The 22,240-nt window shown below is 33.7% G+C and overlaps 1 long non-coding RNA gene across 1 annotated transcript; it reads left to right on the top strand.

Moving 5' to 3' along the window:
- The first annotated feature begins 3,477 nt into the window (after window positions 1–3,477).
- LOC147761882 (uncharacterized) lies at window positions 3,478–5,588 on the top strand. The gene is made up of 3 exons (XR_015334785.1): window positions 3,478–3,793; window positions 4,307–4,405; window positions 4,789–5,588. It is a non-coding gene; the product is annotated as an uncharacterized LOC147761882 (long non-coding RNA).
- Window positions 5,589–22,240: the final 16,652 nt, after the last annotated feature.

Raw genomic sequence — 22,240 nt, 5'->3', positions numbered from 1 at the left:
CCATACACTTGACACTTAAAGAAAAAGACTCAGATAACTGATCAGCTTATCACAGATTTTTATTATTGTTAAGCATCATTTGAACAAATTTCAGAAATATTGGACAAGATTTGACAAAATTATTAACGTTTAACTATTTGAAGTCCTGCGATTTCCCAGTCTTTTCAGTGTATTTTTCAGTTCTCCCAAATTTATTGTTCCAAAAAAAACCTTTTCATTAGACACAGTCAACTGATCAGCTTATCACCGATTTTTATTGTTGTTAAGCATCATTTGTACAAATTTCAGAAATATTGGACAAGATTTGACAAAATTATTAACGTTTAACTATTTTAAGTCCCGTGATTTCCCTGTCTTTTCAGTGTAATTTTCAGTTCTCCCAAATTTATTGTTCCAAAAAACACTTTTCATTAGACACAGACAACTGATCAGCTTATCACAGAATTTTATTGTTGTTAAGCATCATTTGTACAAATTTCAGAAATATTCCACAAGATTTAACAAAATTATTAACGTTTAACTATTTTAAGTCCCGCGATTTCCCAGTCTTTTCAGTGTAATTTTCAGTTCTCCCAAATTTATTATTCCAAAAAACACTTTTCATTAGACACAGTCAACTGATCAGCTTATCACAAATTTTTATTGTTGTTAAACATCATTTGTACAAATTTCAGACATATTGGACAAGATTTTACAAAATTATTAACGTTTAACTATTTGAAGTCCCACGATTTCCCAGTCTTTTCAATGTAATTTTCAGTTCTCCCAAATTTATTGTTCCAAAAAACACTTTTCATTAGACACAGTCAACTGATCAGCTTATCATAGATTTTTATTGTTGTTAAAAATCATTTGTACAAATTTCAGAAATATTGGACAAGATTTGACAAAATTATTAATGTTTAACTATTTTAAGGCCTGGGATTTGCCAGTCTTTTCAATGTAATTTTCAGTTTTCCCAAATATGTTCTCCCAAAAAAACACTTTTCATTAGAGACAGACAACTCATCAGCTTATCACAGATTTTTATTGTTGTTAAGCATCATTTGTTCAAATATCAGAAATATTGGACTTGATTTGACAAAATTATTAACGTTTAACTATTTTAATTAAGTCACTGAATTTGTCTTTCTTTTCAAAAATAATTTTCAGTCCTTTCAGTTATATTGTTCTTCTTTCAGAGTACCCTCACCATGAAAAATCTGAAAAAGCAGGCAGTGAAAGATACCACCAAGAGCAGCACTGTCTTCTCCATGTGTACAATACATGATATTTGGCAAGATTTAGGGCCTTGTTGAGTATTGTGATAACAACAACCCCTTCCAGAAAGGAGTAATCTGCATCTTGCAGAGGTAGTAAGGAGAACTCTTGTATGGGTATATGTATTGTTTTCCAGATGACAGTTATAGGTAATTTGCAACCTCTTACACAAACAACCTCAAATCATCACATTTGCTGTTTACTTTCAGAGTAAATAATACATTGCAATATTGAAATATTTGTTTTGGTTAATTCTCACTCTTCTGATGATCAATTTCCCATACACTTGACACTTAAAAAAAAGACTCAGATAACTGATCAGCTTATCACAGATTTTTATTATTGTTAATCATCATTTGTACAAATTTCAGAAATATTCCACAAGATTTGACAAAATTATTAACGTTTAACTATTTTAAGACCTGCAAATTCCCAGTCTTTTCAATGTAATTTTTGGTTTTTGCAAATATATTGTCCTAAAAAACACTTTTCATTCAATACAGACAACTGATCAGCTTATCACTGATTTTTATTGTTGTTAAGCATCATTTGTACAAATTTTAGGAATATTGGACTAGATTTGACAAAATTGTTAATGTTTAACTATATTAAGTCACAGTGTAATTATTCAATTCAATTCATTTCTGTACTGGTACATAGATTGTCATGACCTTGTACAATTTGATATACTATGACGATACAATACAATTAGTGCATTACCATTTCTCTAGTTAGTATTATGTTGCCTATAGCCATTTGTGAATGAAAAAATAATCTTTATATAATTATTAGATTTCTCAAATATATCATCCAAAGAAAATACTTTTCATTAGACACAGACAAGTGACCAGCTCATTACAGATTTTTGCTGTTGCTAAGCATTATTTGTACAAATTTCAGAAATATCTGACAAGATTAAGCAATTCGATTTGCCAGCCTTTTTAATGTAATTTTCAGTTTTCTCAAATATATTGTCCCCAAAAAACACTTTTCATTAGACAAATTCAACTGATCAGCTTACCTCAGATTATTAAAGTTATTAAATTATTAATGTTGTTAAGCTTAATTGACCTGATAGGCCCTGTGTTGTTATCAGAGAATGGCAATAGATACATCCTCACTCTGTCAGACTACTACACCAAGTGGATGGAGACATACCTAATTCCTTCTAAGGATGCAGCAAGTGTGGCCAAGGTCCTTTCCTCTATATTTTACAGGTATGTGCATTCCACCAAAATGTAATCTGGAGGATTCATTGTGAAATCATGAAAAAAATTATACATTTATGGTTGTAAGTCAAATATAATTCAGTTGAAAGACTATGTATTTAAAAGTAATTTGTGTCACTATGCCATTGACATTCTTGCAAGTGACAAGTGTCTGTTTACTCCATCCTAAATAACACATGCCTTTTTGAAAATGAATAGCTCTGTGCATATGCTATATTTTTAGGTTGAAGAAAATGTGTGAAAACATTAAATAGGTTGGAAATATTTTTTGTATGAATCACATATTTGTCTCATGGACTGGAAATCTGTGGAAGGTAGTAAAGATGGTAATAAAGAAATTAGTTAAATACCTGCCACACCTGTCTCTAGACAAATATATGCTTCATTCAAAAATGTTTGTTGTTTAACCTATATTTATGTGGTAGAGTTAAAGTGATGTTTTCTTTTTTCCTCAGAATGGGTGCCCAAAAAAAACTTCTGACTGACCAGGGGTCAGAATTTTGTAATGAGGTAAATGTCTTTAAAGTTTGTAATATGAATTAAGAATTATTAAGTCTTTGGCATAAATTGGAAAATGGAAAGGATACAACCACCACCCCTTTATGTTATGCCAAATATGATAAAGGTTTTATGGTGAATATTGGATTCAATTTTGTTGGCATGCCTGTGAATGTGTAACTGATTACCAGTGATATCTATTTCTGTACTAATCAGTTTAGAGCATGTGTAATATTGGAAGCCTACTCTGCTCAATTATAACCATTTTTATTATCAATGTAAACTGTTTAATACAGTTGAAAATGACTAAGTAAGATTATGTTTTTAAATGTAATTTTCATACATGGGCAATTCTTTGGAATTTTTTATATCCCTATAACCATGGAGTGGACTGAACAACTTTCAAGGAGGGCAGTGATTATCCATGAAAAGTCTTACTCTTTGCATCAATAGAAGCAAATATTTGGAAGAACGTCTCCCAGTGCAAAAATTGAATTGCCAATATATATATTTACCCATTTTAATATCAAATATTTTATTTCTGTAGCTGCTAGATGACCTTTTGAAAGAGTGGGGAATCAAACACAAGACTACAGCTGCACACCAGCCACAGACATATGGCTTAGATAAGTGGTATAACAAAACACTCAAGGCATCACTGTCAAAAGTCACTAATGAGAGGCAGAATGACTGGAAAAGATATCTGGAACAGTGACCTTTGCCTATCGTACAACACCTCACTGCGCCACTGGATACTGTTCTTTTTTCCTGATGTTCAGCAGGGAGAGGCTCGGCTGCCTTGTGAGGTAAATAGTATGCATACAGATGCATTATGCAAGAACAATGTCCTTGTGAGCTTGTTGATGTCCTATATTTGTTCCAAAACATCATTTGAGCAGACTGGGGCCAGAGCTATGTTCAAATCATGGAATGATGACAAGGCATATTAAGACAGCAGACCCAAAAGTAATTACTTCGGGAATATTGGGGTTTATAAGGGTAATACTCCAAATATTTTATACTCAGAAAAATGCAATGGTATTTTTAGGTGTATATTCTAGCCAGACCTTAAGGATTGGTTATATTTTGGCATAAAAAACAGCCCAAGCCCCCTTAAATATAAAATGCATCTTTGCTTTTATTATCATAGGGATGATGACCTTGTCTACCATTGCATTGCTGGCATATTATGTACAAATGAAATTCTTATATTTCATCAAAACAATAATGAGTGTATTGGCGCCTCTTAAAAGATGTGGATTAATTAATAAACATAATTGATTTTGTTTGTTTTTGATCATTAATTTCTGATTTTGCAGTTGAGGTACATAGAGAAAGAAGTGACAATGCCCAGCAAAGAAGACTGTAATGTGCAGGTGGAATTCCAACACCAGCAACTTACTGCGTTACACACTAAGGTATGCATGTGGGACTTACATGTTCAACTTCCTCTGAATATGCTATTTCTTAATTTTTTTTTTTTGGTCCATGCAAGATTAAAAAGTAGCCCCTTACATTGAGCAATATTTCGTTTCACACAAGTTTTATAAAAAAAAAGATGTCACACATAATCTGTTCATAAAAATATTGCAACATTTATAAAAATTTGTAAAAATGTGTCAACAGAATAGTGATGGCAACAGGTGCAGTATTGTAATTTCTGGGTAATTTCTAGCTTCATTTATCCTGCTGGCTTTGTGCACAGTATAAGTTTATATGGCAAAAACTTGAACTTTGCTTCTTCCATTTATACTGAAACATAACCTATTTAATACAATTTCTATAAACTATGTATTTTCAGTACATGAAGAAAGTTGAGAAGTCTCAAGCCAAGTACAAGAGATAGTATGAGGCAAAGAAAGGAAAGAATGTATTTCAATTAGAAAGTGGAACGAAAGTTCTGAAGAAATAACTTTCATAAGGCTGGGTGGCAGACAGTTTGGATCAGTGTTAAAGTCGAACTTTGTAAGATATGTCTTCTGAACAGTAATATGTGCATTCAGCCATTTGCAACATGGTTCCAGTATCTACTTTATACATGTATCTGCTCAACAAGAGGCCTATCATATACTATAATTGATACAATTACTGCAAATATATCCAATTCAGCATATGCGTTTCTGTATATTTATGACCTTGATGAAGTGTAAATGTCACAAGAAATTTATTTATGGAATGGATTTGAATACTCTTTATTAATCATGCCAGTGCAAAAGATATTATGGACAATATGTTTGAGGTGTTGGATATAAACTATAAACCACTGCTGTTTGGAAATCTTTTGAGACTGATCACTGTACCAAGGACAGCATAAACAGAGACTGAATATAACAAACCACTAGTATCAAAGGACTGAAACATTTCCTTTGATCTTACTTCATTTACACTAGCAGGTGGGAAAGGCAGTTTGTATCAGTAGGTTTTCAAATTTGTTTGATATTAATTGGATGTTATCTGTTTGTTCCCTATGATTGCTTGTGTTCAGTTTAACTGTAAATTGCATATATTGTTCATTCCAACTACATGTAATTCTAATGAATAGACATTGTTTTTGTACTGAGCAAAGGAAAATTTGTTTCACAATAAATCTTTGTAAATCAACCATTTTTTCAATCTTGGAATGTTCTTTGTTTGTTTAACATTGTAGTAACAATTAAGTACCTGATAAACATAGCAGTAATTGTCATCTGACACGTCATAAGCATATTTTACATATAAATTTAATACCTAAGATCTACTATGACAGACGATTCATACATTAGTAAGGTGTAGTCAAGGGCTAATTTTGGCAGGTGGCATTGTCTATCTATTTTTGCAGGTCATTTTTATATACAGACACTGTATATATTCTGATTGGTCTGTTTGTCTGTGCCATTGCTTTTGCTGTCTGACATGTGAAGTTCGCCCCATAACTTTCAAACTATTTTTGTTTTACTTTTAATTTACTGAGTGGCTTTTTTGGTAAAGAGGCAGGTTGCTTTTGAAAATTGGCATGGTCGGTTTACATTTATAGTAATTTTTTTTTCACAATTTTGGTGATGTTTGCCCCATAACTGCCAAACTGTATTTTTGTTTTACTCCAGATGTACTGAGTAGCTTTGTTTGGTAAAGAGCCAGGTTACTTTGAAAATAGCCATGATCTGTTTACATTTATGGTAATTATTATTTTTTGTGTGAATTTTTTTTTATTTTTCACATATTAGCATTTTCAGTGGCTTTTATATCCCATGGAACTGAATCACTTGGTAGTTTTTCAGTGTTCATGTTACCTGTAGTAAATAATGTAAGAGAGTAAGAGTGATTATGTTACTTTAAACATTATGTAACAGTGCATCAAAGTTGGCCAAAACTATTTGGTGCACTTTTTTCTGTGTAGTGTCTGAACGTTTGTCAGCTTTGCTGCTTTGTTTCCTGTATGGTGTCTGTATATTTGCCAGCTTTTCTGTCTAGTTTAATAGAAATGACCAATAATATATGATCTGCTGACTTTAACCTGGAAGCAAAACTGATCTGACAATAAATTATGGCCATATTTTACATGTAACTTAAATAATGAATTACGATCTACCATGGCTTCTTTGTTCAAGAACTAATTTTGGCAGGTGGCATACCTATTTTTAGCTCGTTTTTTAAGAGAAATCAGCATAAATATATGATCTTCTGACTTGAACCTAGAAGTTAAACTGATCTGACAATAAACCATAGCCATATTTTACATATAAATTAAATAACTAAGATCTACCAATACAGACGATTGTAGACTGCTTCTACTTCAGTTTTAGCAAAACAACTTTAAATTTTGGGGTTTCATTTCAAAATATCAAACCACAAATTTGGAGGAAAAACTGGAAGAGCTCCTTATATAGAGAGGTATAAATGCAAAGCAAATATAATCTAAAATCATTAAGCTCTGAATTGAAAAGATATTTGGAGATTTTGATTAAAACGGAAGTCACCTAAAAGTTAACACTTTCAAGGAACGCGTTAGCAGCGGCAATTAACAAAACTGGCAAAGGTGAACTTGAGGAGCTAAGAACGTCTGAGCTAAGAACCTGTAATTGATTAAAATGTATTCACAAAGAAAAATATCTGGATGTAATGAATGATGAAAACAAAAATTCATAGTCGTTTTCGCGTTTGTGCATAATACTTTACATTCATACAGATTGATACACATTTATCCTTACTGGTGACATATTGAAATTCAGACAAACAAGAACGTCTTTGCTGCGCGGTTTATATCCGAGGGCCGAGACACCAGTCAATTAATGCACAGCTTCATGCGCGTAATTTTTTGTCGACCCCCCCTTCGTTATTGTTATTTTCTCAGTGGTTACCCTCACTCCTCACTTAGGCCCCATTCAAAACAGATGATCCGAGTACTAACTGATCCGCCGACTAAATATGGCCGACCACACTTCAAAAGATGTGCCGCTGATTCTCAATGGTCTCCCCGCCTCCACACGCGTCGGAGCCGAGATTTGATCCATTTTATGGCGCTTGTGGAGGCGGGGAGATCATTAGGAATCAACGCCATCTCTAGATCTTTTGAAGTGGGGTCGGCCATATTTAGTCGGCGGATCAGTTAGTACTGGGATCATATATTCTGAATGGTGCCTAATATTCTGCCTCCTAGGCACTCTGTTGATTTGGTAAGCGTTTGGTCATGTTCAGAGTGCAAAAATTTTATGTCTATAGTTTTGTGTCTTGTAGTTCTTCTAGTCTTAAAACAGTCTAATTCATGTTTTAATTGGGAATGATAATAATAACAATAACCTCATTCATTTGGGATGAAAGTCTATGGGCAAAACAAAATGGCTTGTTTGTATAATAACCTGATGGTAGCGTTTTAGATTTAAGGAAAACAGCAATGTGTCTTCTCTAACACAATCCCACGACAGTAATACTGTTATGTAACCAGGTGAGCATTTTGGTGAGAGGTATTCAGATAAGACCAAGGTCAGAAGGAAGAGGAAGAAGTCTCATATGCCACATTGTCACAATTTCCACACGTAGACTGAAATTCTGGCACTGAGAACTGATGTAGTTTGTTGTAAGTACTGTATAGATGATATAAGGCAACACTGATCGCTTTATGTTGACGATATTTTATCAAAAAGTTTGCATTTCCCACTTCTGGGGTAATTGTTCTTGGGTATATTTCATTGACAGGAATGCCGAAATGAGCTTGAAAAGTTAAATAACTTTGTATGTTGCTTTTTCCAGAAGGAAAGTATTTGCTCATAAAGAAGTGAGAAGATTATCCCAGCCGTCCAAATGTCTGAACGCGTTATTCCGTCTTAAACAAAGCAAGGCGACAAAGCAGGTAACTATCGGTACATTCTCAGCTCCTAATAGGTGCCTTTTTTATCTTACGACAGCGGCTTGTGCAAATTTATCCTGATTATTAAAGTTGACTGACAACAAACCAGTGGTTTTCTAGAGAACTTAGTTCGACCAGGAAAGCAAACGTACATTTGCTAGACACTGTCGACCTCCCTTGACTTCAATTTTCATAATTCAATTTCATTCCATCCTTGATATTACAATCTGGAATAAAATGCTCGAACAAAGTATCTGATTTTAAAAGAAATTGAGCTAAAATGCTAGTGTTCGGATTACGAAATTAATTAAGTGGATGAATTGGAATAAATTAATTGGTAAAATCATTATTTTTCTGTCTATAAAAGTGAAGTGGTTTTAATAATTACATGTAGCAAATTCTGAATTTATGTCAGACTACTCACAAAATAAGCAATATAATGGATAAATAAAACAAGAGAAAAAACAAACACTTTCTGCATCCTTGTGCTCTGTAAACCACATGTTAATTGTCATTGACCAGTGTTTATGTTATCCTACGGAACCGAAACAATTTTATATTACTACATTGTAACCCTGATCCCCGCATTTACAAAATCCAGAGTTATCTTTATCAAAACTAGGCTTTCTGTAAAATGTTTACGTTTATCTACTTTTAATTCCGCAAATATATAAAGTCCAAACACTGATATCTTTTGTAATAGTTGGTATACAGAGCAGCGTGATTGTACTGCCAGTTTTCTGTTTTTATGATAAAATTATCTATGTGGGCAAATATGTAGTCTCCATCACAATACTCCCCGTGGAGGGATATGGCTTAGCTTAGATAGAAAAATATAAAGATTAGTATGTTGATGTGTAACAGTGTGTACAGGGCATGCAATAATAATAATGTCGTTATAAACTATGTCATTGTATAGAACGTGTAGGTTCAATATACCGAGTATATATCTATTCTTATATATATATAAAATAACTTTTATATCTCTTAATACGTACCAAAAAGGGTCGGTGTAAAGATTATATTTCACTTCATTGAATCCTTACATATTTTTTCGCTCACGTGGATTTTGTTTAATTTATTTCGTCTTTCATTTAATTTCAGTCTCGTAACAACCGTCTGCGATGAGATTGGACGCACACCCAGCAAAGACATCAGATTCGTGTTCGCCAGCGCCCGCACCCATGTCAACGTTGTCTGGCGTTTGTCGTATAGCCAACTTGCAGGGCTGACATTTGATTTGGTTTGAAATGCAATGTTTGCTTTGGGTTGTAATTTTCTGCATCAAAACGTGTATCGAATGAAGTGCAGTGTGCAACAGATGTTTTATTCATGAAACTTCTAATAAAATGGACTAAATCCAAGCGTCAGCCCTGCACCTTGCTCGTTTATTATTATACATGTGTAAATAAGTTGTAGTACAGCACTCTATCCGCACACGATGTTTTCATTGTGATATATTTTTTATATTTATTTATTTTTTGTTCATACCCACCAGTTCCCGAACCTGAAACGACACTTTTGAAGTTATCCTTAAACAAAAAAGTGACTTGTTTAAGTGATCTATGAAAATAAGATTAATTGTTGTAAAATTATCATCAAGTGATGTGCAGGTAGAGCACTGTGCTAGTACGATCGATTTAATGTTTTATTGTAAAATTTTGTTTGTGGGCAAATATGTAATAAGACACGAAAATGCACGTTTATTCATATTAATCGGATACAAATATTGATTTTAATGAAGCTAACTTTAGAAAAAAATAGTCGCGACTTCATTACGTAAAATGCATACAGGGATTTTTTTGTGGGTTCAATGAAAGAAATGAACGAGATGTAAATCTACAATAAACTGTAAACGTTGTGATCCAAATTATGCAATGAATAATTAACGGCAGTATAAAATTGTAAAATGTGCTCAAGTTATTGCAGAATTGCTCACACGTATTAAAACGGGTCTTTTTAGAATTGTGAATATGGTAAGAATAAACTTCCTTTGGTTCCCGGTGTTATGATATACTAGTAGTGTGTCAGTGATAGACCCATAGTTTTATTGTTGGGATGGGGTAGAAGTGTTTGTATTTTCAGAAAATCAAACCAGGGGTTGGTTTAGTTTTTTTTTTTTTTTTTCAAAATTAATAAGTTTTTTTATTAAAAAAGGACAATTAACTTTTACCTTCATTACATAGCGGAACTGTTCACAAAGAGAAACGGTGAATAGTAGGAAGTGTTTCCTTTTGCATCTTTTGTCAATTAAAATATATATGTAGGACTGGCATTTATCGCATCTTTTACAACTTGAAATTTTGAAAAATCCTTATCAAACTCGTATCAAAAACTACAGTTGTCGCAAAGCTCTGTTTTGGGGGTAATGGGTATTTCCTAGTAATTAAACGAACTTTTGTAGACTGTCAACTCTTGTCAATCCTCTAAAATATGATTTTTTTCTGTCAATTGCCAATTAACTGACTTATCGTCTAAAAATCCCTTTTTTGTGATTTTTTTGTCTTATCAAATATAAAAAATCAAAATACTATCAGAAAAATGACACTTTGGTTGGTTAGAGTAAGTTTTACACAAAATTGGAAGGTCAGAGTTTTATTTAATGTTGGGTGATTGAGAACAAAAGGTCCGATTAGGTGCCAGTCCTGCACATACTGTTGGGTTATTTTTACTGAGTGTTTCTTGATCACTGAACACCCGAGATCTTTGAGTTTATTAGCGTTTTCTGAGTAAATGTGATTAGTTATTTTAAGTAAGCTAGACTTGTTTTTGCATAACCTTTTCAATTTTGTTTACATATTGTTCTTAATATGGGATAAGGTTGTAAACTGACCATGTCTTCATGCTGTTCTTGATTCGCACGACGCATAGATTTAAGAGTTCACTCAAAATTGTACCACCAAAATCCTATTTTAAGATTTGAAGAAAAGAAAAGATGGCGCCAAATACGAGGTACATATTTATCTATGAGAAAAGCACACATCAAATTTACAGAATTGAATAATGTTTGACTGCTGTTTGGTGTTGTGTGTGATCATCAGCATGGCGACATAGAGTAAGTTGTGGGGTCGTGTGTGTGTTCCCGCGTGCGGGGGTAACGCTTACATGAGATCATATGCATTTTGAATTATCAATTTGATACCACCTTTGAATTTGGATAAAAATGTCCCTCGTTGAAATTTTGGATCGGTCACAAGACAAATACACCAATGTCAACTTTGAACAATGGCTGTAAAATACTTCACTTCAAATCTTCAACTTTCTCTTTTAAGTCGCAGCAAAAACCTGAGAATTTCTTGTTCTGGTCAGTATTATATGGTCTCGTATGCAGTGTTCTTGGACACTGTTAAAAACCAAAACGATTGATCTTAAACGATAATTTTCAAAATGCACAGAACCTCCGACACATTAAGTTTTAGATAGTTGTATTTAAGCTTGATTTACATCTCGAAATGCGAAGTCGTTATGAAAATTACTTTTTATGTAGAGCCATAAAGTAATGTATGGGTTTTGCATAGATCTGTATAGTGGAATATTTGCTTGTATCTGTAAAATAAACGTACATTAAATTTTTAATAGATGTAGTTTCAAAATGTGTAAAATGTCACATCTTCATCCCTGACTTTCTTTTCTTCAGCTCAACTCGAACCTGTGGTTATCAACTTTGTCGTCTTCTTCGTCTGTCGCCTTACCTATTGAGCCACTGCCTCAACTTGCCTTTTTACGTTCGTATGATCCTCTTGTAGTAGTCTAAATTGTTTATTTGGGTTTATTTTTGCAAAAGGTAATTTGCTGGGACCTAGAAGCGCCAGGAATCGAACTGGGGACCTTCTGTCTGAGAGGCAAGCGCGTTACCTACTCCTCTAACTGTTCCCACCCACCCTCCCCGGGTAGACTTTCTTCTTATAGTAACCAAAGAAAAAATTCTAATAGCACACCTTTGTAATTCCAAAGTGCCCGAGCCAGGAATCGAACCCCAACCCCCGGCTACCACTGAGCCATGTAGCCATCAGTAAAAACACTAAGACATTTTGTATATATTTAATAAGTTTTTTATTCAGAGAAATACAGATTGCTTTTATGTATTCAATTGTTTATAAAACATATCTGTAACATATCATTGTCTTCATTCTTTTTATTACTACAAGTTAAAAAGCGTTCTAATAACTAAAAGAATATCATGATATTATAGTATAATATTAAGATGTCTGTATTTAAATTCAATTACAGGTGTAAAAATATAACATTCTTATATATTCGACTTGACAAATAAACTATCTACCACACTAATGGTCTTATGTTTGTTCTTAATGACAAAAACAAAAGACGAGAAAATATCCCTAATTTCTGCATCATCTGGTCAAAAGAAGGAAAGATGCTGGTTAGAGAAAATTGCTTAAAACAGTTAAATTTGAAAAATAAAATAATTTTCAATCACATTAATTGTCCCATCATCTTTACCCAGAACATGTATTTGTTTGACAGATTAATGGCAAACATATCAGTTATTTTTCATGATAAAACGTGTCATATTTTACATTGTAAGAACTATACGTTCAGAGATAAGTAAAACACGAAAGTAGTTTCTTTTCCGTCATGTGAAGGGCATTTACATGTACGAAATCAGCTTTTCAAGAAGGGATATTTCTCAAATGGAAATTTTTCTCAAATGGAATTTATTCTACATACTTCACTTGTAACACAAAATAATCAATCTTAATTCGTAAAATGACATCTCTTACTCAACAAGACAGCAAATTTCAAGAGACGATAATCCTTTTTTCTCATCTGAACATTAAAAGAGAGACACACAATGAGCGCCAGTCGATATATTCTAGATTTCAGTCAATTTTGAGAATCAGACTGAAGAATGCACTCACGCTGGTAAAAAGAGAAATTAAGAATTCGACAAAGGACTTGTAGAATTTATCAACGATTTCGGTAATGTGTCCCTTGGTGATTTAGGTGAAACTCAATATTACAGAATTCTGAATATTATAGAAAAATATTCTGCTTTAAACCGACATAAAATTTGTGTATTTTTGCGTACTTAATTCCCATCTGAACTAGAAAGTCATCCCCTGCTGTCTTGCTTCAAAGAATACCACAAATAGTATCATTTTACTTGTCACGTGTGACAAACTTGACACTACGATAGTATAGAACATATTTCAATACAATAAAGCAAGTTTTTAACTGATGACCATGCATTCTGATATATCATTACGTTTTAAATATGTTACATTTAATTCGTAAATTCGTAATGTTATTGAAAAAAAAACACGTTCGCTCCTTATGTCTTGAAAGGTTGATATTATAATATGTCACGCAGAAATCAATACAACTTCAATTTAGCTCACACATTTTAATGCAATGAAATATTATATATTAATTTATGAAATCTTGCCAATATTCGAAATGGAAGTGTATATTAAATTTTATAATTCCACTACCAACCGCTCACTACCGGGTACGTGTAAATATCAACATGTCAATAGCCAGACCCTCACAAGACATTTCACAGCATTTTCCCCTCCTTGGCCATTTCTCACGGTAAACTTCCACTGCCACTACTATATCTACAGAGGAAGGTCAAAATACTGAACATGAAGTGCAACTGCATCTTCCTTTGTTTTATGAGACTTGATGAGATGAAGTGAAGGAGGAAATAAATGGTAGGCCTACGTGGGGAAAATGTTGGGAAATAGTCAAAACCGCTTTTAAACAAACGGGTGTCAAAATACTTTTCAAAAATAAATCACAAGTAACTTATCACCAAATACCTAACATTGGTTTCTTAAAACGTTATATTGACATGGCTGAAATTACGATAATCGTATACTTAATATCTAAGCCGCCTTCGCTCCACTTCCTGATCACTCAGCACTGAGGCAGTGACGTCTCCTTCCAGGCCATTACATTCATGGTAGGGGGAGGTGGCAGGCTGAAGTGACCGCCTTTCCTTTTCAACTCTCACCAATATTTTACGGATGAAACTTCATTTGTAATTTACAACATTAAAAATACATGGGACGAGTTTGTGTTCAGTATATTTCAAAAAATACCAGACGAAAATTAACTTCAGACCCTTATCCACCCAAAATGAAACGACATTATGTGGATCACTGGCTATCTTGATATGTCTCAATATGGTACACTGATTTTAATATCTGAGCAGTTTTGGCTGTTTGACCAACTAGACCGTACGATAGCGCCATCTGGAGGAAAATACAAAAATACTACGATCAGAAACTCGGCAGCTGGTTTTAGATTTACAGTTTTAGGGACATGGGACGGGCAGAGGATTACATTTATTTAATATTTTTACCTGCACAATTAAAATTAAATTTGATAAATGCAATTTTTTCATTTTATATGGTATTGAAAACATGCATGAACAGTTTCGGACAAAGTTCACAATTTCACGCCTGTGTTAATCCAGACACGAAGTCTATTTTTCGAGAAAAGAACACCAACCAGTCTGTATATATACTGTATACTAACAAATGAACAATCTGTTTTAATAAGGGTAATGAGCCATTGGACTGCGATGTTTTGACTCTGATGCTGTCTCAACAATGATTGTGACGGCTCCACAAATATCAGCCAATTGTGTTAGTGAAGACATAACGCGAGGTGGGGAGAGGGGAGGAAAAGTTCAGAAAGAAATTACCTAATAAGCCATTTGAAATGACAATATGACATTTTAGTTTAAATTAGATGTCGACAAACCATTCAATAGAGAAAGTTGGATTAAAAGGAAATATGTTGAAATAAAACGGCACAAAAAATGATGGGGAGAAGGTATGGATGATGGTATAAAAGGTTTGGGAGAGTCGGGGAAATTGGGTTTTGAGTGCCTCCGGGTGTTTACCAGTGTCCTTTAACTTTAACACACCAGGTTATACAAACTTTTACTTCTTTTGTCTGTAAAAAATGTACAGATTTATCTTTTCTACTTATACAACTACCGTATGTTTCAACTACAGCAATTCACAAAGATGAACTTCGAATTCAAAGATGACGTCTATTGAGAAAGAGCGCCATTACTAAAAACGTGGCACTAGAAAATTGACTGGCAGAGCGTCAACGCTACAAAATTAAAATAAGTTCCAGCAAATATTATGCTGTTGTTATGCTAGAAAATCACCGTGACGTTATAATTTACCGCTGATTTACTCTACAAATTCTTCCTCTGAAATGTTGCCCAATGAATAAAAATGAAGCTTACATAGTCGTCTATCATGTCTTGAAATTGAATTTTGAAAAATTTAAAAAGGAAGAAATCATCGGCATTTTTCATTGAAATTAGCGTTTTTACACACAACGAACGCTAGAGGAAGTTGAGTTACAAAAGTTTTAATGCTATTTGACCTCAGAGTCTGTCTCAACATGATTGTGACAATATCCATTAATTTCATCATATTGCGCTAGTGAAGACAGCCATAAATGATAGAGGACGCTGATATGATAATTTTTCTTATAATTTCTCCGGAGTAATATAATGATTTTTTTAATACTCGAAACTTTTTGTACTGAATGCACTTATTTCAAAAGTGTCCAAATTTCTTGAATTTCGTTTATATGAAAAAAGAGTAGGCCTTACCATATAACAGTGATAACAGTACTTGAGGCCTCTGCCACTTTATTCTCTGGAAATTCACGTCAAGACGTTGTCTAGGATCGAGAAGCCGAAACAACTGAAGCTAATTATTTGTAAATTTTACCTAATTATAATAACACGCTTTTTATTTATGATCACCGGGCTATTTGATCAATACTTTTATCAAGCTTTATTATTTTCTCTCGTAGCGACTCAAATCATATCTAGATTCTTTAACGCCAGAATACTGTATGTATGTATGTATAGCTGATTACAAATTATTTTTGCAAGAAAGTGTTAAGACGGACTCGAGCAAGCTGTAGCTATAACAGCAACGGAACGCAGAGCGTCAGGAGAGACGACACATTCCATTCGAAGGAAGGGGGAGACATGGGATAACCTTCGCCAAAAAATGGTCCGATAAAGCTGACATTTGCCGTTGTATTCTAATACTCATGCTAAAAAGTGCTTCTGTAAATTTCAGTATGATAAGTCACGGGGTTTTCCATTTATTGCATTAACAAGTCTTATATTATAAAGTATAACAGAAAAGTGAAAAAGCGGGGTAATTTAAGGAAAAAGACCAAATATATCTGCAATTCGAACATGGACTGTATTTATCATAACACGAATTACTCCAGTAAGTTTGAGAATAGCAAAAAAAAAAAAAAAAAAGCCTCATGGTTATTATCTTTGATTTTTTTATTCATGCATTTTTGGTGTGTAAATAATTCTTTCCATATATTTCTTTGTTCCTTTATTCATCTATTTGGTTGGCTACTATACTTGTGACTGTTTCTATTTCTATTTTTGGTATATACCGGCTTATGTATAAATAACATATATTTTCTTTTGTTCCCTCAATGAGAGCACATAATACTATATGAGATTACCCTGCTTTTCTTTCCTTTGTATAAACCTTGCTTTAAAAATTCCGGTTCCGGGGGAATCTGTCCATTGCGGACAGCTCCTACAATTTCTTTGTAGAATAAAAGAACTCTAACATCTCGTGATCGTCAATCACATCCATACCGCCAAAGAACTCTTATTTCCTGTGATTGATAGGTGTCAATCAAAGCTGTCAAATTTGACAGCTTGATTGACGGTTAGTTAAACAAACGTCAATCACAATTATGCTGCAAAAGAGCTTTTACTTCCTGTGATTGAGAGGTGCCAATCAAAGCTATTAAAAGTGGATGGCTTGATTGGCAGTTATATATACAAACGTCAATCATCATACTGGTGATCAAGTATAGCTGTCTAACAATGAAAACGCAGGACTGTCCCCAGGATTATTTACATAATAAAATTAAGATATAGGCGAGAGGAGGGAAAAGAACTATATGTATTCCGGCGTCAGCTAGTTGAGTGATTTAAAGGTATACAATATATAAGAAACTAAAGACTCAATGTATTCATCATATTATAGTCGCATTCTGTTTATAATAATTGACTTTTGTGAAACTGCAGGAAGGAAATAATTTTCACTCCATTTGCAGTATTTTTCTTTTCATTTTTTCATTTTTTATCTTTCTTTCATTCTTTTTTATTTATATATCTACACCGTGTTATTTATATATTTATTTAGCTTTTTATATTTTTGTTTATTAATTTTTGTTTACTTGTTTGCTTATTTCCAAAAATATTCTTTACATAATTTTGTTCTACCAGATTTTAAATTACAGTGTGCCATGAGTTCCGCACACCGCTGTGGTGAGACTGTGTGGAGTTGGTTGAGTTAGTGGCGTACACGATCACCAAGAACCTCTCCCCTGAAAGTCTCGTGGAATTCAACATGCCAAGTGATCAGCCCGAGGCCGAGGTTAAATATGCCACGATGGGTCGCTCTACTCGGAGAATTCGATTTTGGCTATAAAAAGAAATAAGCGTCACACCCACTTCCCACATGAGAGGGGTATTTTCGAAGAGTATATGATTACAGCGGTGACTTAGAACTAAAATATCGTTTATTTACATTCAGCTGTCGATATGAAACTTTTTCATCAAATAAGACAGTTTAAAGAGTTTTCCTTCCGTTCTTTTGAAAGAGAACTGTACAGGAAAATAATTAAAGCTTATTCATATTCAAATATAAACAGGAAATCATTATCTTAAAGCAAAAGCTTAAATACAGTTCTTTTGACGGACATTGGGTACTGTTTATAGAAAAACTCAAACGTTAACTCCTTTTTTTCAACTTTTCTTGTTTGAAATATAGTCAGTGTTGTTATCTATAAATGAAGCAGTGTAATTGTTTACCGCGCCAACCTCCGGACGTTTTTAATGAGTAAATACAGTGTATAGACGTGTTCAATACACAGATATTTTTTTACAGTTTAGCAGGGGCGGATCCAGAGATATTTTCTGACAGTCTTCCAAATTATCTTTGTTGATCCATCCTCCATTTTTGACCGTCTTCCGATAGAAAATATTAGATGCCCGACAATGTAAACTTGAAAATCTGACCCTCTTCCGGAAGACCCAGAAGACAGCCTAAATCCGCCCCTGGTTTATAATAATAATAATAATAATTTATTGAGCACTGAAATGTTTTTACATTTAGAGGCTCTCTAGCTACTATACATTATACATATGGAAAGATAGTAAGGATAGTAAGTAAATGAAAGAGAGGAAAAAAATTATACTTATGTAATGTTACACAAATGGTTTAGGGTGCCCGTGTTTAAATTAAAAAGTCTCGGTCTTACATTTCTATACAAGCAGGCAGTTTTTTAGTTATGTTATAAATTAGTCAAAGCTACGCTTGCTGTTGGAGCTTGTCGGCAGGGGGACTGTTCAGTTTAGATGTTTAGAAGATTGAGAGCAAAGGAAAGAGTTTGAAATCCAAAAGAAATTGCAAATCTGCTCTTCGCCAGTATAGCTCTGTAGTCCCACCTTGCTGAGGGACACATTTTACTTTGTATTGTAGACTCCAAAGGCTATCCTTCAGTTACATGTACACAGCAACTCTATGGCAAGGAGTGTTTTGACCCGGATTGAAAGAAAAGGGGAATAAGGCAAAGGTTAATTACCCACAAGAGGAAAATAGATAAAATAATAAATAAATACACGATAATAAAGAAAGTGTCCTCACTGTAATGCAGTGGAAGATGAAGTTCACTTTTTTCTTGAGTGCACTACTTATAAACTAGACAGAGAAACATTATTTGCTGCCTTACCAGAGGTAAATTTGCAGGGTCTAGCAGACGATACACTATCCGCCCTATTAAATGTGTCAAATGAGAGAGGTGTGTCGGCACTTGTTAAGTTTATAAACAGTGCTATGAGAAAACGGAAGCTACCCAAAATGAGATGACACCTGGTTTTACACTTTAACTTTTATTATTACTATGTACATGTATTTAAACTTAAGTATATTATAATTAGTAGTGAAGAGAGCCTATAAATGTACACTCATTTCATGTGCTCAATAAATTATTATTATTATTATTATAAATTAAGTTTGCAGTAATACATATGTTAAATTCTAGGTCAAAATAGATAATAATTAGAAGTATTAAAAACCACATTAAAGATAATGTATTGGCCCTTTTTATGTACACTTTGCTTTTCTGTGACAATATTCATTGGTTTCGTTTGGTGTATCATTTCAGTTTGACTTTTTCTGTCATTTCCTTATCTGCATTGACTGAAAATTTGAGTTGTGAAATCAACCCAGTGTAGTTGCTTCCAGTAAAAAGACATACTCAGTTTCATCTCTATATTCGCATATTAGTACAACACAAATTTATGTTCACGTTAAATGTCTTCATGTCTACCTTTTTTTTAATCATCAGCCTGTGATGCAAATAACGAAATTCAGAGAAAGCAGACTCGTTTATTATGTGTATCTCCATTTTTATGATTTCGGTTTAGAGATATTCTGTAAGTTTTCATTCTTGCATAAGAAAGCACTCTTTCAGTCTGACCTTAAAAATTTCCAAAACAAATAAATAAATAAATAAATAAATAAAATAAAAGTCATTTCCAGCGCCCTGATTACATCACACACACCTAACACCGTATTTATTTATTTCTATGCGATGAGGACAATAGGCTGAGAAAAATACTTGCAGGGGCGGGGGGGGGGGTAGGAGCCTATTCAGCCACGTCAGTTCTTAGCGGAGAAGAGGATGATGGGCCCTGTTAATATCTTTACCCCTTACATATTTATAAACAAGTTTTTGATATATTGCATTGAGGACCGAGACCACAGTCAGTCAGTCCATGGCCAACTTCAAGTGAGTAATGTTTTCAATGCCCCTCCCCCCTTCTCCTACTCGGCGATTCAATGTTTGCACTGATGTCATATTTGCCTGCAGCTTGACAGACGAGACACTTACTTTGCATGGAACACCCCCTGATGTATTTTACTGATAAGGTTGGACATAGAGGAGTGGTCAGGAACCCATTACAGAGAACGACTTCTCACTGTCCTTGTTCATCCCCTAGCTTCAGGTTAAACATACCATATCTCATAACATTGGTTTATAGTCATGTTATTCAATTCATGTTTTCCTTCTTACAAAATCAGTTGATTGTGGACAGAAATGTTGTTATTTTACAGAAAGAGCTTATATTGGTGTTACGGTGACGATGTGGTAAGTGTGCTTGTAAATGAAATTAGCTAGAGGATTACGTGGGCTTCATTGCGGCAGTTGCCCCTCTCCCAAAATCTGGGCTTCATGAATTATTGAAGACAATGCACAAAATGATGATTTAGACAAAAACGAATGACGGCGAAAAGACAGTGAGCAGAAATTTAGGTATCTCTTATTATTACCTTTAGCGGTGGTGTTTTATTGTAGAAAATGCCCCCACCAATCTTTTATTGCTCTATTCGTTTTTTATCAACGTATTATGATGGGCCCGGGTATGTGTAAGTTGGAGCATTGATACAAGATCTGTAAAAGAAAAAAATGAAGAAAATGGCATGAAGAAGTTCTAGAAAAAAAAAGGTGTCTGGCGACACCAGTACGCACTTTACATTTTTCTGTGGGAACAATTTAAATTTTTTTCACGAGGAGGGCGCCGTCATCCATCAAGAGAAGAGCGGGTGAGGATGATACCTCACTGCTGGACCTGTTCATCTGTTCAGGTTTAACTCTTGCCTGTAGTAAAACGCTTTAGTTAAAGCATGGGCAAAATTACTAATAATGACCAAGGTTTAAGCTCAAGTTAGGATTTAATTTCTTTATCCGCGTCAATATAACCGTCGTCTCCAGTATTGATTTCGTCAGCAATGGAATAATACCGGGAGCTCACTCTAATGTAAAAGTAATGATGAATAAAACAATCGCCATTTTATTCTAGAAAATGATTTACTTTCGAGATAGTCTGATACATGCATCAATGTTTTATATTTATTCCGTCTCTGCACAGCAGCAGCAGAATTTAAAGAGGGCCTTAAAGCATCACTGTGTACCCATTGACTGATTTTTATCATCTGTGTAAAAATTAACACTGTTTCGTAATAAAATAAATATTTTGGTGATTGATTAACATCAACATAACATTAACCCACCCGTAATGTAAACTTATTCGCTGTAGCCCGTACGTCGTTAAAAAAAAAAAAACGCACGGAAAATCGTATTTAATTTCATCGCACGACACGCTTTTCTAATGTAATCTAGGCATAAGAGTTAATTGTGAAATCTGATAACGGAAATAAAATAAAAATTCACTAGTCCGGTAGATTTGAGATATCACTTTTTGGTGTTTTTGATATGATAATTCTGCTTAATCTAGAGTATTTTAATCCAAAAACAGTTACGGATGCCTTCAGTCTTGTGAACTCCTGAAGATTTAATCTTGCATATAAGTCTGATTTAACATAGTTTCAATCAGGGCTTCTCCTAGGATTTTGGGTACAGGGTCTACTAATTGTAAATCTGCAATTTGATAATAAATTCACATGAAGTTTAACCAAAGCTAACAAAAATACAGGTGGGGAGGGGGTACTGTCAGATTAATTTTATTAAAATATTCAAAGTTTATAATATTTGAATAAAGTTCAATGAAAAATTAAAGAATATTCATTTTATAATACTTTACTTATATTTATGTTAACAATTCAACTTTTTAGGAGTTATCATGTGTTTGAGTTTTTTATTAATTGAGTTAAATAAAATCAGTATAAAAAAAGTTCCCCTTTTTATTTAAATTCTCATATTTGTTATTACTATTTTCTTCCTTACATCAATATCACACTGGTATATGACAGCAATGTTAATTTATTATATTCCAGCACTAAATTTTTAACTGTAAATAATAGGCCTATAGGTGATACTAAAGTCATTAAAAAAAACATCAAACAAAATTTACATG

The sequence above is a fragment of the Lingula anatina genome, chromosome 5, assembly GCF_051362555.1.
Source record: "Lingula anatina isolate TDL-2025a chromosome 5, LinAna3.0, whole genome shotgun sequence".
NCBI lineage: Eukaryota > Metazoa > Brachiopoda > Lingulata > Lingulida > Lingulidae > Lingula > Lingula anatina.
Note: the sequence above shows the minus strand (reverse complement) of the source record. Positions and strands in the feature narration are given on the sequence as shown.